General features: G+C 51.3%; 1 long non-coding RNA gene across 1 annotated transcript; it reads left to right on the top strand.

Annotated features, from left to right (window-relative positions):
• The first annotated feature begins 3,495 nt into the window (after window positions 1–3,495).
• On the top strand, window positions 3,496–7,512 carry LOC109494618. The gene is made up of 3 exons (XR_006590542.1): window positions 3,496–4,298; window positions 5,004–5,551; window positions 5,653–7,512. It is a non-coding gene; the product is annotated as an uncharacterized LOC109494618 (long non-coding RNA).
• Window positions 7,513–12,968: the final 5,456 nt, after the last annotated feature.

The raw sequence follows: 12,968 nt of genomic DNA, 5'->3' as shown, positions 1-12,968 counted from the left end.
GGCTATTAGGAAGTATTGTTTTGGGAAACAAACAATGTTTCCCAAACATTGTTTGGGATGGGAGCATATGTTCATCCTGATTTGTGATGTAAAGTGACTTTTTAGAGTCAAGAAAGTTTGAAAGCCACTGGGATTGAGAGCAATACTTTTTAAAAAAAAAAAATTGGTAAACTTTATTTTTAAAGCAATTTTAGGTTTGCAGCAAAATTGGGTGAAAAGTACAGAGATTTCCCATAAAACTCCTATGCCCACAGCCCATGCAGGCACAGCCTCCTTCCTGTTATTAACACCTCCCGCCAGAGTGGTCCATTTGTTACGATCAAACCCACAATGACACATCATCACCCAAAGTACATAGTTAACATTACAATTCACTCTTGGTTGTGTACATTCTATGGGTTTGGTCAAATGTATGACATGCCAATCATTGTCTTATCCTACAGAGTAGTTTGACTGCCCTAAAAATCCCCTGTGTTCTGCCATTTCTTTTTATTTTTTTATTTTTTATTTAAAAAAAAATTTTTTTTAACGTTTATTTATTTTTGAGACAGAGAGAGACAGAGCATGAACGGGGGAGGGGCAGAGAGAGAGGGAGACACAGAATTGGAAGCAGGCTCCAGGCTCTGAGCCATCAGCCCAGAGCCCGACGCGGGGCTCGAACCCACGGACCGCGAGATCGTGACCTGAGCTGAAGTCGGACGCCCAACTGACTGAGCCACCCAGGCGCCCCTGCCATTTCCTTTTAGTGCTGCTTGATGTTTCATTGTCTGGATGGATATACCACAGTTCACTGATCCATTCACCTGCTTAACAACATCTTAGTCATTCCCAAGTTTGGCTAATTGCAAATAGAGCTGTGATAAACATTGGCTGCGGGTGTTTGTGTGGACCCAAGTTTTGACCTCCTTGGGTTAATCGCCAAGAAGTGCTCTTCCTGGGTCACATGGTAAGAGTAGGTTTAGATTTGTTAGAAACTGAAAAACTGTCTTCCAAAGTGGCTGGACCATTTTGCACTCCTGCCAGCAATGAGTGAGAGTTCCTGGTGCTCCACATCCTCGCCAGTATTTAGTGATGCCAGTGTTTTGGATTTTGGCCATTCTGATAGGTATGTAGTGGCATCTTGTTTGGATTTACATTTCCCTGATGACACATAATGGTGCACATGTTTTTATATGCTTATTTGCCATCTGTGTATTTTCTTTGCAGAAGTGTCTGTTCAGATCTTTTGCCCATTTTTTTTTATCAGAGCAGTGCTGTTAATGTACTAGTTTTGTTTTATTTTCCATGTCCTTACTTGCAAAATTTTCCAAAAACAAGAACACTATATCAATCTATCTGTATCTATCTATCGATAGATACAGATAGATTGATATATATATCAATATCAATATATATATCAATATCAATATCAATATCAGACTTCATATTTTTGTGGCACATTTTACCAGTGTCTAAAGAAAAAAAAAAACCCACCAAAGTCTAAACAAAACAAAACCAAACCACCCAGCTTTCCCGAGACCCTGTCTCCCATCCCCCAGTGACCTAAAGGGTTAAGCCCACTGAGCTCTGAGAGATGATAGAGATAGATAGCTAGATAATTGGTAGATAGATGACAGGTTGATAGATGAGAGAGGGGGGGGGAAGGTGTCTGGCTTGGGGGCCAGGGAACTTCCTGTTCTAGGCTACCCCCTCCCACTCTTCCCCAGTGCCCCTAGTTATAAGTGTTCATCCCAGAGTTGTGGGACCCTTTTTAGTCTAGCTGCCCCCACCTGGTGACAGCATGAGCAGGGTGGGGAGCATCATAGGGCTGATGCTTGCTGTTCCCATCCATCCTACATGCAGGGGACGGCCCTTAGCTGGCCCTTAAGAGCTAAGGTAAGGGTTGGAGGAGGGTTGGAGGTGAAGCTTGACCCAGGCCACTGGCAGTCACATGTCCTGCCAAGAAACCTCTCTAGATTGCAGCTGGCTGAACAAATGACCTTGTGAATCAGTTTTTCCATCTGCTGCCTGGAGCCCTGCACTAGACACTTTTATCTGCGTGAGTTCATTACGTCTGCACCCCTGCTGTGTGAGCTGCGCCAGCACGTGCATCCCTGATGGGGAGGAGTGATGGGGGGGGGGGGAGAAGCGTGGAGGTACTACGGTGAGCCTCAGTTTTCAGAGAACAAGGTCACACAGCCAGGAAGCCACCGTCACGGCTGGAATCTGAGCACTGGGGAGTCACGTACAGGTAACCGCCGTGCCAGCCCTCTCCCAGAGATTTCACAACAGCCCTAAGGTGGTAATGATAGTCCTATAGTGGCTGACCCTCAGGGGGCACCTGTATGAGCCAAGCTCCATGCGCTCCGAGTGCCTCAGATAGGTTGTCTTCAGAGGACGTGTCTACTGTTACACCTGCTTTACCGAAGAGGACATTGAGGCACAGAGAAGGCACAATCACCTTGAAGAGAGCAGACAGGGAGTGCAGCTGAACCTTGAGCCCTCTGAGCACCTGGCCTGTGCCAGGGTGTGTGCTGGGCACTGGGGTGACAGCTGTAACCGCAGCAGCCCCACCAACATGAAAGCCTCAGGGAAAAGGAAGTAAAGCAGGTCCCCGTGACTGGGAAGGAGCTGTGGGGCAGGGGGCTGGTCCCTCAGTTGGGGTGGTCAGGGAGGGCTGCTCGGAGGAGGGGACCTGGCTGAGACCTGAGGGCTAAGAAGGAGCCAGCCTCGCAAAGTTCTTGGGGAAGGGTGTCTCAGGCAGAGAGAACAGCAAGCACAAACAAACGTCTCGAGACGGGAACAAAAATTTGGTGTGTTTGAGGAACAGAAAAAAAGGAAGTGAGAATGAGAAGGGAGAGCAGGAGGGAAGGGTGAGAGGGTGGGGAGGGGAGGGGCAGGGAGAGGGAGAGGAAAACAAGCTTTGGACAGGGGGAGGGTTTCTGGGTGGCCCCAGCAGCCTCAGAAGGGGAGGGAGGGCCGTGGGACGTGGTCTCCAAGGTAGGGTTCACTGTCACCCTCTCCTCCTGGCTCTTGAGGAGTGCATACACCTCTCCCCCTTCCCCACTCAGGCTGTCTGCCCTGTCCTCTTCCCCTGCAGTATCTACAGTCTGACCCCAGCTCCCCCGTTGCTACAGAGCTCATGGCTTCCTTCTGAGCGGGAAGACAGGGCTCTTGTATATAGTTCCTGCCTGTAGGCATTCATTCATTAATTCATTTATCCACTCACCCATAAAGTGTTGATTAGTCTCAGGTCTTTTGCTTTTGCAGGTCCCTGTGCCTGGCACATTGTCTTGTATTCCTCAGGGCTCTGCTTCCCATGGTGCCTCTTCCAAGATGCCTTCCCTGACTACCCCCAGCTAATTTAGCCCCTTATACCCTGTTAGCAACTGTACTGCTCTTCATGATAAAACGGGATAGGCTGGTGCTCCCAGGGGCTCTCTCTATACGTAAGAGATATATTAGCCCAATGGGCATTCATTTCCCTTCTTGTTTTCTTTTGGGAACCATCCTTTCCTTCTCTGTGCAATTTGTTGATGTCAGCCCCATTCCCCAGCTCCACAAATGAGCACATCACCCAGGGAAAGCCAATGAGAGACGGCTGCAGGACTTTTGCTGGAGCTCCTGGAACGCTGAGTTTTGTGCTGCCGTGGTTGCTTACCTGGTAGGCTGGCAGGCTGGCACTGCCGGGGGAGGAGAGGGCCTGCCTGAAAACGAAATCAATACCGAGGGAAGAAAAGGTGAAAGAAGGAGAGATGTACAGTCCTGAGATTGTTGGAGCACCTGGATCCAGCCATACCTGAAATCCAAACTCCCTCCCGCTGGACTTTTTCACTGTAAGAATCAGTAATTTCCCTTGGTGTTTAAGCTAGTTTGGGTTTCCGTAGCCTCCAAGATAACAAAGCCTCAAAGATATGCAGGCAGCCAAGCTTAGGTACTTTCCCCTTGAGGGATGTGGGCAGGTGTTTCCCTCGCTCAGAAGTCACGTCCCCTCTAGAGGCTCCTTTTCTACAAGGCCTGAATGTTTGGGGTTCGCTCCACCTGAGGCGAAAAAGCAGAAGCAAAGTGCGAGGCCAGAGGTGGGGTGCCTACAGAAACAGCCATGCGACCAGCAGCAGGAAGTGGGGATCTGCATTATTACTGTGCTAACCCATTTCCCCGCTTCTTGGTAGGCTGAGCCCTGATTGTCTTAGCTTGTTTATTAGCTCTGTCCATGTGTTTCGGGGAGGTGTCTAAGCCAGTCATAGTTCCCCAGTCTCCCGGTCAGTGACTGGTTCTGGAAGGAGCCGTGACTCACTCCTAGACAAGAACATGTGAGGGTAAGTCTCCTGGGAAGTGGTTAGGGGAGGTTTCTGGAGGAAAATGGTTTTGCTCTTAAAAAGTAATGCAAGGGAAAGACACTTCCCTTTTCTGCCCCCCACAGAAAGTACGGCGGCGTGGGGAGACACCAACTGATGGTGGGATTTCGTTTTCTCGAACTCTTAGTCTAAAGCAGAATCAAGACAGAGTCTGTGTTTGGTTTTGCCCTCCCACCACGTGGGAGAAAAGGGGGGGGGCGGTGCTAATAACACTCCCCTGGTTTAACAACAACAAAAAAGCACCTCGCAAATATTTAGCCTTTTCAAAATCTACATGGCCACTTAAGTATTATTCCCAGGGCAATAAGTTATTAAGTAAGACAAATCAGAATTACAGATTTTGGAAGGTTGGAGCTGCCTTTCACAAGATGTAGCAATGTCTGAAGTCTGTATGGCCTACGAAAAGTATTTGCAAGGGGAGTTTTACGTTGCCGAGGAGTGTCTGATTTTCTGCAGCTGCAAAGAAAGATCATTTTTCTGCTTCTCTTTCTGCAATTTCTTTCACCAGCACTTTGAAGAGCCTATAATCCTCAAAGCCAAGAGCAGGATTTGCACTAAGTCCCAAGAGCAAACCTGGAGAGGCTAAACACTTAAAACGTAGGGGGGAGACGGGCAGAGTAGGATTTTAGCAAAAGGAAGTATAAGGCTGTTGTGTTCTGCCTCTAGAGGAGACGAGGGCTGGCACTGTGGCAGCTATGTTGCCACCTTAAGGGAAGACACTGCCCACGTGCCGAGGAATCTTCGTCCGACACCGTTGAACGTGAACACCGATCACAAGAACACCGTTCAACGGGTGGGCTGACCGCTGTACAACCTCCCTACCTTGGTGAGATTAACTGTTTGGGAAAATAATAAAGGCCTTTAGTTTTCAAGGTATTTGGAATCTCTTGTTCCCTTACCTGCAGCCAGCAGCAGCCTACGTGATACACCCAGAGTGCGTGGTGCACACGGGACGGCATGGGGACGTCAACAGTATGGCCCGTTCGGTGCCCAGAGCACTGCCCTCACCAGACACGGTCCTGGCTGTCAGCGTGAGAGCCCCCCCATTCCCTCCCGGCCCAGCCACTGCTGGCATCATAGTGTTGATTATGCTTTCCATATTCGTCAGAGGGAACAGTCATTATGTTTTAAACTCTAGCCACCAACCCATAAAGTTTGGTGAAGGTCACTCCCAGAACGTACGTGTCATCGACCCTGATAATTTGACAGTGAAGGTAAAAAAATATCAGAGCCATGACTGCCTTTGGGGGGGGGGGCGGGGATGACCCAAGCAGGTAACTTTGTGGGGTGATGGAACTGTCCTTTGTGTCAATAGGGGTTGGTGTGACCCGTCTATGTGCCAGTCAAAACCCAGTAACCTGCCTTGAAGATTTGCGCATTTCATTGTATGCAAATTTCACCTCACAAAAGAACCACGGGGAGTGGTGGCTGGGTGGGGTGGCTCAGTGGGTTAAGCAGCTGACTTCAGCTCAGGTCATGATCTGAGCCAGTTCGAACCCCTCGTTGGGCTCTGGGCTGACAGCTCAGAACCTGGAGCCTACTTTACATTCTGTGTCTCCCTCTCTCTGCCCCTCCCCTGCTCATGCTCTGTCTCTCTTTCTCTCCCAAAAATAAATAAACATTAAAAAAAATTTTTTTAAAAGAACCGTAAAGATTGAATTCTAATTAGTGATATGGACACTGAGCTATTTAGAAGTTAAAAGTGCAGATGTCTGCTTGAAAATACTTCACTTTAACTCATTTAAAAATCCAGCAAAGAAATCATGTGGTTGAATAAATAGAGGATGGACAGATAGGTATGTGATAAAGCACATGTAGAAAATTGTTAACAAGGGGCGCCTGGGTGGCTCAGTCAGTTAAGCGTCCGATTTCGGCTCAGGTCACGATCTCGCGGTTTGTGGGTTGGAGCCCCACGTCGGGATCTGTGCTGACGGCTCGGAGCCTGGAGCCTGCTTCGGATTCTCTCTCTCTACCTCTCCCCCACTCGTGTTCTGTCCCTCTCTCTCTCTCAAAAATAAATAACATTAAAAAAATTTTTTTAACGTTAACAAGTGTAGAATCCAGATGATAGGTGCGTGGGAGTCATGGTAAAATTCATTCACCTTCTCTGTAGGTTTGAAAATTCTCATAATTCAATGTTGGGGGGGGGGCAGGGAAAGCCTATGGAGAGTCAGGAAATTGAGTCCACTGCTGTGGAAGATGCTCAAATCAATGGTGGCTCGGGGCATCTGGGTGGCCCAGTCCGTCAAGAGTCCCATTCTTGTTACTGGCTCAGGTCGTGATCCTGCCGTTCTGTGTCAGGCTCTTGATTTCAGCTCAGGTCATGATCTCAGGGTTCCTGAGATCGAGTCCCACGGCGGCTCTGAGCTGACAAGTGCGGAGCCTGCTTGGGATTCTCTCTCGTCCTCTCGCTCTGCCCCTGCCCCACCTCAAAATAAAGAAATAAACATTAAAAAAAATAATGTCGGCTTAAATTGGAAAGAAGCCTGGATCTTTCTTGGTGATGGCGCCCTTCTCTCCTGCTGAGGGGCCAGCTGAGGGTGTTGTCCTCAGTGGCTCACAGTCGCCAGGTCCAGGGAGGAAAGGCAGGAAGGGGAAAAGGAGATCTGTCTGTGGTTGGGACTTACAAAGCTAACAGAGAAACCAAAAGGGATGACAATTATAATAACGACAATAGCCAGCATATACCCTTACGGGAGGCGCGGCCCTCTTCCAAGGGCGTTACGGGGTTCATCCCTGTGACCCTCACGACCTTGTGAGGTAGGTACCTGCTGTTGTTCTCATTTCCGGCTGTGGAAGCTGAGGCCCGGGGACGTTGAGCCGAGTCATTATGTCAGGAAGGACACGGCATGAAACGAATCCTCATCCCCCGGGACAGGAAGTCAATGGCTTTGCGGGTGACACTGACGAATCAAAACCCAGAGGCATAAACATCTTAAGAGATGGGGAGATGGTGATGGAAGGGTGACAGGCCGCCGTGACTACTGCTTGTGTCTGGAGGGAGGAAGTGGTGGAGGGTGGGTGAGGGAGGGGGTGGCAGGCACGGAGGCCACAACTGCTATGTCAGGAAACGAGGGCTGGGGGCGCCTGGGCGGCTCAGTCGGTTGCACATTCCAACTTGGTCTCAGGTCATGATCTCACGGCTCGTGAGTTCGAGCCCCGCGTCGGGCTCTGCGCTGACGGCTCGGAGCCTGGAGCCTGCTTCGGATTCTGTGTCTCCCTCTCTCTCTGCCCCTCCCCTGCTTGCGCTCTGTCTCTCTCTCTCTCTCTCTCTCTCAAATATAAACATTAAGTAAATAAATAAATATTTTACAAATTAAAAAAAAAAAGAAATGAGGCCCGAGGGTGTGAGTCTGGGAGCCGGGCAGGTTCTGCGTGTGAGCTCCCCAGTGTCTGCCCGGCTCATTCCCGTGAGCATCCACACCCACTGTTGGCATCCGGGATGGGGGTCAGCAAAATCAGCGCCGATGAGCGAGGCCGGTGGAGCCGGACAGCCTGCCTGCAGGGCAGACCCCGGCTGGACGCACCAGACGAGGAGCGGCCCACAGGGGCACAGCCACAGGGGCCTCTCCCAGCATCAGGCCAGTTCCGCAAAAACCACCATTGAAGACAGCAGCACCGGCTGCCGCCACCAACATTCGGAAGCACATTTCTAGCCAGGCGCTGCTCTAAGTGTTACAGGGCCGAGAACGGATTCCAAACTCGGGTTCGGCTGCTTGTCGCTCTAAAGCCAGACACAAGTGAGGGTGGGAAGGCAAGGTTGCTTTATTCAGGAAGCGGGCAACCCGGGAAGATGGTGGACTGATGTCTCAAAACCACCTGCCCTGTCCAGGGGGAGCCGGAGGGTTTTAACGCGGAAGGCACAGGAAGAGGGCAGGGGCTTGCGTGCGGGAGAAGCTGGCGGCCGGGCCATTCGGCGGAGGTCCACGCGGCCCTGAACAGACTCGGCATCAGGGACGGCTGTTTTCAAATGTGGTCATGCCTTCTCTTCTGGGGAGGTGTGGGCTTTCACTTCCCAAGGCCAGCGGTCTGCAAATCTCGAGGAAAGTTGCTTAGTTCTTCTACAGAACAAGGGACTTAGGTCCGCAAGCCAGGGGCTCGTGGACTTGAAGCAGGTTATCCCTTAAGACCTGCTGGAGCGCTGTTACGTAAGCACTACACATGCATTAAGTCACTCGATCCTCCCGGCGACAGGGACGGGCAGGGGACCCGGAGGCGCAGGGCGGGATCCCATGAAAGGCCGTGGCACCGGGGATCCCCCGGGGGAACCTGCGGCCACGAAGGGTCACTGCAGCGTAACGTTAGTCAAACATCAGCTTGCCCGAACGTGGACAGTTACGTGGCTCACTTCCAGTGCCCTCGGCTTGAATCTCAGCCGCAGGAGCCACATCTGCGCACAAGTGCAGAGCGAGCCACCGTGGAGGAGCCACCGGGCACGCGCCTGCATCGGTCAAATGGCAATAGTAGGAGCACTTTGCAGAGAGTCCACTGAGGCCGGCGAGCTCCTCGTGTGGGGAACTCAGGGCCCCGCTGGCCCTCTCTAAGGCCAGTTAGCGTTAGCGCTGTGATTCTTGCCTTGACAGAAGGTCAGCGAAGGAAGAAGGAAGGAAAGAGACGAGAGAAGAGCACATCTTCACATTGAAGGGGAAAGAAGGCAGTGAGGAGGGAGGGGTGGGATGAGGGGCAGAAGAAGAAACGTAAAGCGGGTGGAATGTTCCCGAAGGTTCCCACGAACAGCTAAGCTTTGTCCTCAGTGGGGTAGATGGGTCCCGGCCACACAGCCGAGCAGGTTTTCCGAGCAGGTTAAGAGTCTTCCTGGATCCATTTCCAGCTCTGCCATGTCCCAGCTGAGGCGACGAGCAAGTGACCTTCTCTCTCTGAGCCTCAGTTTCCCCGTGCCAGCAGGTTGGGAACCCGAGGAGCCCATGTAGCCAAGCATGCTTGCTGTCTTTGTTAAGGGGCGGGCGGCGACGCCCGGATTCTGCTCATGAGATGTCATTACATTCACCCAGTTCTCAGTCGGCTGACAAATCAGAAGCATATAAACAGCCACGTTCGGTTTCTCATAAATGCATTAAAAAATGACTTGGCGTGACTGTTTTGCAGAGATCTAACAGGTGTCAAGGTCACGGGCTCAGAAGGAACTGCAGCTGCCCGGTGGCACCAGGTGTCATCCCTCTCAGCCCATGCCCTCCTTGGCACAGGCTCACGCCGCCACTCCGGGCCCTGGCAAGCCCTGCCCGGTGACTCAGGCCCGGCCACTGCCCGTTTGCCAGGACTCAGCCCTCTGGCCCAGCCTGCATTAGGTCAGTCTGTTCACAAGCGGGTTCCGGGAAGGCTGTGCCAGGCCGTGGGTGGAGGGGAGAGCAGGGAGACACAGACACGGTGAGGGGAAAGACTGGGCTGTCCTGGGGCGCCCCCTCCACCTCCCTTCCTAAGGTTCTCAGAGGCTGACCTCACCCCTGGCTCAGAAGAGGGACGCTGGGGACAGCAGACACAGCTTCTGGACTGCACTGTCTGGATTCAGTTCCTCGCTGCCCCACACGTGACCTCAGGCTTATTCACCCTATCAGTGCCTCACCTTCCCCATCTGCAAAATGGACATAATAGCAGTGCTACCCCATAGGGTTGCTGGAAGGTTTAAATGGTTCAATGGATATTATTACCGTTATGCCCCGATGCTCCCAACAATGTCAGGCACAGAGTATCTTCTCTGAATAAGGCTTGCTATTATGACTCCTTTTCTGTGAAGTAGTTAAGAGCAAGGAGTCTGGAGCAGCCTCGTTGGGTTCAGCTCCCGGCCTGGCCACTCATTACCTGTGAACCCTTAGACATGGATCTTAATCTCTGTGCCTCAGTTCCCTCATCTGTAAACTGGAGATGACGATAACCTCATGGGGTGTGAGGACTAAATAAGTTACCACCTGCCAAGTGCTTAGAACAGTGCCTGGCACACAGTGAGCCCTCTGCCGTTGTCTCTGTCGTCGTGAGAGGTATGCTCTCCTTCCACTGTGATGTAATCCTGGAGCTGCCCTCATCTCTTGGGAAGCGTCTGCCTGAGGATCAAGGCAATGCAGAAAAAAGTGGAGTGAAGACAACGTGGGAGGGCACTGTTTGAGCACCTGGATCTAACTGTGCCTGAAGCAGAACTACTCTTTGACTTCTCCACTCCAAGAGCCAAAACACTCCTTCTGAGCTTGAACCACTTTGCCTGGATTTCTGGTACTTGCAGCCAAAGGTGGTCTGACTGATACAGGAGGCTATTGGAGGCTCAAACAACACAGAGGGGAAACACATGGGGTGGTGGGGAAGCTAAGGAAAGGAACACGAGTGATACAGCTGGGAAGAGTTAGTTTCCTCCTCCCGGGTTAGAAGCCCAGCCGTGTTCCTTGCTGCCTACGTAAAGCGATTACAGAAAGGATGCAGCCCATCACTCCTCCCTGTATGCATTCTGCCAGTGTGACTTTGCTCCTCTTCCCATCAAAAGATGGAGTCTATTTTCTCACGCTTACAAACTGGGCTGACCTTGTAACTTGCCGCGGCCAATAAAACACAGAGAAAGGGATGCTGTGCTACTTCTAAGCTTAGCCTGTGCAGCTTCTGCTTGCTTTCTTGCAGCCTTGCCATGACCTCGTGAACGTGTCCAGGCTAGCCTGCTGCGGGTAGGAGACCGAAGGCTCCCCAGCCAACTGCCACCCAGCCCCCTGAAGCAGAGCCATCTAGCTTCCGGTAGACCAGAAGAACTACCCCAGCTGAGCCCAGCCTGTTACCGACCTACAGAATGGAGAGGTAAAGAAATAATCGTATCAAACCGCTGCATTTTGGATGGTTTCTCCTGCAGCAGTAGATAACAGATCTGATTTAATCCAGCCTCGCCCAGGGGTCTTCCCCAAGCCTAACTTTCAAGGCACATGGATGGCAAGCCAAGGCCACTCTGCCCAAGTGCCTGGTCAAATGCTACCTCTGAGCTTGGGCCCCGCAGCTTCTGTCCACTTTCTTGGACCCTTCCCACCGCCTTGTGGACAAGCCTGGCTCTCTGCCGGCCGGAGGATGAGACCACGTGGAGAGCCCACTGCCGGCACCTGGTCCAGCCTGGACGGCCGACTCCTGCACACGTAAGGCACCTCAGCCAAGACTGGAGGGCCAACCCCAGGCCGCTGTTGATCAGAGAAGCACGAATAATCCCAGCTGAGACCCGAACTACCCAGCTGGTCGCTAGACTTGTAAGCAATCGTAGACTCTTACTATTTTAAATCCCTGATTTGGGAGGATGGTTTTATTTTGCAGCCGTAATTGATACACTAAGTGTGTATCCATAGGCAAGTAGATTTACCCTTCTAGCCCTCGGTTTCCTCCTGTGGGAAAAACAAATCACTTGGGATGGTCGTGAGGATGCTGTGCGCTCATGATCCTAAAGCTCTTGGCACAGTGCCTGGCAGAGACTAAGCACTCAACTAAGGGAAGTTGTTTTAAAAAGAGGTAAAAAGAAGGGCAGACAGCTGACAAACACCCCCTCACTTTGCATCTCCCCGCCTTGTCTGGCCAGCTGTGGCTCATTCCAGAGAGGACCAGTGGTCCATAGATTCCCAAGCCTTTTGTCCTTTTTTTTTTTAATTTTTTTTAACGTTTATTTATTTTTGAGACAGAGAGAGAGCATGAACGGGGGAGGGGCAGAGAGAGAGGGAGACACAGAATCCGAAACGGGCTCCAGGCTCTGAGCGGTCAGCACAGAGCCCGACGCGAGGCTCGAACTCACAGACCGCGAGATCGTGACCTGAGCCGAAGTCGGCCGCTTAACCGACGGAGCCACCCAGGCGCCCCAAGCCTTTTGTCCTTTAATGTCACCAATGCAGAGATATTGGAGGTAGGGCTGAAAACCCTTGAGAAGGTAGTTTAACACCTAGCACCCCAAGGCCTTCCTGTCCAGGAAAGGTAGCCACACAGTACTCAGAACAAGTTTTGAACGGAGACCTAGGTTCTGATCCAATCGTTGCCATTTTCCTACCATGTGTCATTGAGCAACCAATGCAACCATCCTGAGCTTCCATTTCATCCCTGTAAAATAGCGATAATTATACTGACCTCCTAGGATTATGGCTCATTGATTTCTTCCTTCAGTCAATTGACACTCTTCCAGCTGTTTCAGGAGTAGGAGATACAGTGGGGAAACAACAACAAAAAATATCCCTGACCTCATGGAGCTCTCAGTTCAGGGGGTAAAGAAAAATATTAGCCCAACGGCGACAAAAGCAAGTGAAAAATCGCAGAAGTGACAAGTGTTTTGGAAGGAGAGTGTGTCAGTCAGGATAGGCTGCTTATGCTGTGGTAACAAACATCCCCCAAGCCTTACGGCTTATAATAACAAAAGTTTATTTCTAACTTATGCGCCATGTGTATTGTGGGTCAGCTGGAACTCTGCTCATACCTCGACCCAGGCTGGCAGAACACCCTCCATCTCAAGGGCTATGGGTTCTGCACAGAGGAAAGAGGACTCCAGAGTATTTTGCTCTGGAGTTAAGTGCTCTAGCTTAGAAGTGACTTGGATTACTTCTGCCATGATCTCATGGTTCGTGGGTTCGAGCCCCACGTCGGGCTCTGTACTGACAGCTTGGAGTCCGGAGCCTGCTTCAA

The sequence above is a fragment of the Felis catus genome, chromosome E2 (assembly GCF_018350175.1).
Source record: "Felis catus isolate Fca126 chromosome E2, F.catus_Fca126_mat1.0, whole genome shotgun sequence".
In the NCBI taxonomy this organism is placed as follows: domain Eukaryota; kingdom Metazoa; phylum Chordata; class Mammalia; order Carnivora; family Felidae; genus Felis; species Felis catus.
Note: the sequence above shows the minus strand (reverse complement) of the source record. Positions and strands in the feature narration are given on the sequence as shown.